We start from the raw sequence: 5,223 nt of genomic DNA on the forward strand, positions 1-5,223 counted from the left end.
TCTTTTATAGTACTTGAAGAATTATGATAAAATATCAAATAAGTCAAAATGTCTTATTCTAGTATTTGAGACACTATAAGATGACAGTCAAGATGTTTTTAAGAGATAATTGTAAAATATCTAATAAGTGGGCATCCTAACATTGACCATGAATGAACTACTTTTAGAGACAGATTAATATAACGAATACTATTAAATATGCAGTGCACTACTGTGTTCTATGATGTTTCCGTATTAGGAATCTTGTCATTCAGCCGCAACTTAAACATTTGCTAAATTAAAATGTACGCTAATCAAATAAATACATAGACTTCTGTAAATGTGAGTAGGCAAATATAATTGTCATTTCAGTAATTATTCTAAATTCTCTATGGCCAAAAAATCAATTTTCTTTTTATCTTCGAAACCACTCTGTAAGGCAGAGCTATTAATCTGACTTTGCAGCTGATGAATCATTTTAGCAAAGCTGAGTAACTCATCCAAATCTGAAGATAATAAGTCTTGGAAACCTGACTTCCAGGATACTTCAGTATCTGTTCTACTACCCTTAAAGAAAATGCATAACTTACTTTTTTTTTTTTTTCCGAGACAGAGTCTCACTCTGTTGCCCAGGTTGGAGTGCAGTGGGGCAGTCACAGCTCACTGCAGCCTTGACCTCTCTGGGCTCAGGTGATGCTCCCACCTCAACCTTGGAGGTAGCTGGATGAACTGCAAGCCATGCCACTACACTACCTAATTTTTGTATTTTTTGTAGAGACAGGATTTCACCATGTTGCCCACAGTGGTCTGCAAGAACTGGGCTCCAGGGATCTGCCTGCCTTAGCCTCCCAAAGTGCCTGGATTACAGGTGTGAGTCACTGCGCCCTGCCCATAGCTTTCAAAGTACAAATTCTAATAAGTTTGTTTTGTAAGCCTATTATTATATTAATAAAAAACTTTTAAAAATGGGCTGATCATAGTGGCTCATGCTTGGAATCCCAGCCCTGTTGGAGGTCCAGGTGGGAGGATCTCTATAGCCCAACAGTTCAAGACCAGCCCAGGCAACATGGTGAAACATCTACAAAACAATTTTTTTTTTTTTTTTTGAGATGGAGTTTCGCTCTTGTTAACCCAGGCTGGAGTGCAATGGCACGATCTCGGCTCACCGCAACCTCCGCCTCCTGGGTTCAGGCAATTCTCCTGCCTCAGCCTCCTGAGTAGCTGGGATTACAGGCACACGCCACCATGCCCAGCTAATTTTTTGTATTTTTAGTAGAGACGGGGTTTCACCATGTTGACCAGGATGGTCTCGATCTCTTGACCTCGTGATCCACCCGCCTCGGCCTCCCAAAGTGCTGGGATTACAGGCTTGAGCCACCGCGCCCGGCCACAATTTTTTTTTTTTAATTAACTGCGTGTGGTGTGGCATAGGCACCTGTAGTCCCTGATACTCAGGAGGCTAACTGGTAGGATCACTTGAGCCTGGGAAGTCGAGGGTGCAGTGAGCTACAATTGTGCCACTATACTCCAGCCTGGGTAACAGAGAGATACCCTGTCTCAAAAACAAACAAACAAAAAACTTTAAAATGAAGAATATCTTTGAAATTTACCAAATGTAATCTGTGACCTCATGGAGCTTATATTCTCCTGGGCAAGATGAACACATAAATGCAGAGACAACTCTTCCATTGCAATTGTTGGGAATGCTTTGAAGAAAAAAATGCAGAGTTGGAGAATTAAGTTGATAACTAAAGGGTAAAAGAAATGCAGTCAGGCCTCACTGACAAAAAAGTGGTGTGGGGACCTGGGGTTTGGGGTGGGAGAGTAGGAGAAGGATTGAGAGTGGACAGTTCTGGTGGAATGAACAATGAGTCTGCGTGAAGATGCTTCAAGAGTCCAGAGATTTGAGGAAGCCTCAGAAGCAAAAAAAGGAAAGGAGGCCAGTGGAGAGATGGAAGCAGGGCAAGTGAGGGCAGTGGACAAGAGGGCTGGGCCGAATCAGTCAAGTTACTCAGTTTGCATTTTACCCCTAGAGTTTAAAAATCTCCTGAAAGCCCGTCAGCAAGATTGTATCATAAAGTTTGCGTGAAGAGAATAAGGGGAAGAAGAGAAGCCGGTCAGAGACCATGCCAGGAGCCCAGGTGCAATAGGAGGGGTGACTGGGCACTGGGAAGGCAGTGGAGATTTTGTGATATGTTTCTTGAAAGTAAAGCAACAGGACTTGATGACTCAGTGTGAGCATGGAGTTAGGCACAGGGACCCATGAGGAGGCTTCCGTGAGCCGAGATCACACCACTGCCCTCCAGCCTGGGCAACAGAGCAAGACTCCGTCAAATAAATAAATAAATAAATAAATAAATGCTAGGATTCTTCTACATGTGGCTAAGATATAGATCAGAAGGCTTGTTCACTATCACAAAATCACTAACAAATTAGTCTATTTAAGTGTACAATTTTTGTTCCAATTATATAAAATAAAGTATATTTGAATAGAAACAGAACCCAAGAAGGCAATAACAACTAATAGTCACTGGTTATCTTTTAAAATAATACGAGGTAGGACTAGAAGTGTTTTTCTTTTTTATGCCATTCTGTGATTTAAACTTTTCTATAATGCACATATATTAGTTTTACAATCAGGCAAGGAAAATCAATGTTTTCTTTAATGCTGATAATTTCTGTTAATATTTTTGACATTTCACAAAACATCTTTTTTTGACATTCTACAATGATACCATCCAATAATGTCCCAATACTTTCTTCTTGTGAAGAGAGTTTATATATCTTTTTGACTTCTGTAATATTTGTTATTTCAGGAGGGTTTTCCAGAGAAACCTGATGACCTTCTACTTGAGATATTAGGTGTTCTTGATTTATTTGTTTTTCTCCCTCTTTAATGTAAACATTTAGAATTGAAGTGTCATTTCCTGAGATACCAAATTTTTTCAAAGCCAATGAAATATTGTTATTTGGGGAAAGGTTGTAAATAATTTCAGTAGATAGAGTTCTTGTCTTCATTTTTCCCAGTTTGTAGACGTGAAGTGCTTTGTTTCCTGCCACAAGTATCTGAAATGGATCGACAGTCACCTTAGGATTTATCAAAGATCCATTGGTGGTCTCTTCCATGGCCTTTTTTCTCAAGTATCCTGCATTTTTGACATCTTTAAATAATAGAAGGATCACGCTGCATTCAGGAAATAGGTCCAGCTGATGTGTTAACTGCATTTCAGAGATAAGCAGGATTCTATATCCGGTCCCCAGTGCGTCTCGGAAGGTCTCTCAGAAATTAATCTTAAGATAGACAATTTAGAGGACGATTCAAGGAACACCAGTACTGAAGCTCAATTAGTGCCTCTTAACAGGAAATGTTAACTGCTCATCTCTGCTGAATATAATTTGGGTTTCCTGTAAATTTGAGTAGAATTAACTCACCCTGAACCTTTACTATTTCAGATAATTTGGAGTGAGCTGAGTTTGTGCCACTGCACTCCAGCCTGGGTGACAGTGGAAGACAAGACTCCATCTCACAAAAAAAAAAAAAAAAAAAAAAGTCAGCAGTACTCATTCCGTAGCTCCTTGTCCTCCAAATTATTCATAAAAACCCTCACCTCCAAGCCTTTGGGCAGACTGATTTGAGTGATGACTCCAATTCTTCTGCGTTGGCTGACCTTGCGTCCATTAAACTCTGTACTGAGTTTAAACCAATCTCAGTGAATTGATTTTGTCTGTGCAGTGAGCAGGAAGAACTCACCAAGCACATATAACCCCATCACGTCATCTTTCCGTGTCAGTTCAACCCAAGGAATGATTTCCCTTTTGGTAAACTGCTGTGGCCAGGCCTTTCAGAAGCCGCCTCTAAAAATTTAAGTTTCAGTAATTAGAGGAAAGTCTTTAGTGAGTTTGAATGGCAAGGATCAAAGATAATAGGTCTCTTAAAGTCCCTCTCATCTCTATAGAGCTGTCACCAAGCTAACAGCTCGGATACTCTTAGCCTCTCTCTTTCCTGTCTTTTTCATTCTCTCTGTTTGTAGCGCTGCGTCTGTCTCTCTGTCTCTATTTTCCCCCATCTCCAGTTTCCAGAATATGGCATTTGTTCCTTTTCCTTTGGTGATTATCCGGTGATTGTTTCTACTTTCTGTGCCAATCCTGCTGTACTTCCTCCTGTCCCTCCCATGAAACAGATAAATATGTATTGAGCTTCTACTTTATATTAGGCTCTGTGCTAAATTCTGGATATTTGGCTAAAAATAAAACAAATACGATTCTTGCCCTTATTTGGATACGTCGTGCTTGCATTTCCCCTTTCCTTCAGCTTGTCGGCTTTTTCATTCTCTTTTTCTTTCTACTCTTCCAAATTCAATCACTGGGTATAATGTGAAATTAAAATTTTATTTTTTATTTTGTTGTATTTTATTCTATTTTTGAGATGAAGTCTTGCTCTCTCACCCAGGGTAGAACGGTGTGGCATGATCTCGGCTCACTGCCGTCTCCACCTCCCAGGTTCAAGCAATTCTCCTGCCTCAGCCTCCCGAGTACCTGGGATTACAGGTACCTGCCACCTTGCTGAGCTACTTTTTGTATTTTTAATAGAGACGGGGTTTCATCATGTTGGCCAGGCTGGTCACAAACTTCTGACTTCAGGTGATTCACTCTTGCCCTCCCAAAGTGTTGGGATTACACGTGTGAGCCACTGCACCATGTATCTATACTGAATCTCATATTCTACCTCCTGCTCCACATTTTAATGCATTTTTCCTTCAAAAATTAAAGTAAGATGATAACCAAAGCTATTAATCCTGCTTAATGCAGGATTTGGGGTGTTGCCCAAGATTCAAGAACATTGATAATCCTCAGCAAAATGGATTAAGATCACTTTAAGTGAACCAAAAAAAGGTTATACTTAGTTTCATGTCATTTTAAGTCAAATGTTAGTACCAAAACAATCTCAGCACTAGACATAAAAATTATAATTTTCAGCCGGGCGCGGTGGCTCAAGCGTGTAATCCCAGCACTTTGGGAGGCCGAGGCGGGTGGATCACGAGGTCGAGAGATCGAGACCATCCTGGTCAACATGGTGAAACCCCGTCTCTACTAAAAGTGCAAAAAATTAGCTGGGCATGGTGGCACGTGCCTGTAATCCCAGCTACTCAGGAGGCTGAGGCAGGAGAATTGCCTGAGCCCAGGAGGCGGAGGTTGCGGTGAGCCGAGATCGTGCCATTGCACTCCAGCCTGGGTAACAAGGGC

At 41.0% G+C, this 5,223-nt stretch overlaps 1 pseudogene; it reads right to left on the reverse strand.

Annotated features, from left to right (window-relative positions):
• Window positions 1–2,677: 2,677 nt before the first annotated feature.
• LOC101049532 (EKC/KEOPS complex subunit TPRKB pseudogene) lies at window positions 2,678–3,232 on the reverse strand (annotated as a pseudogene).
• Between the last annotated feature and the right edge of the window lie 1,991 nt (window positions 3,233–5,223).

Source organism: Saimiri boliviensis, chromosome 10 (genome assembly GCF_048565385.1).
Source record: "Saimiri boliviensis isolate mSaiBol1 chromosome 10, mSaiBol1.pri, whole genome shotgun sequence".
Taxonomy (NCBI): domain Eukaryota; kingdom Metazoa; phylum Chordata; class Mammalia; order Primates; family Cebidae; genus Saimiri; species Saimiri boliviensis.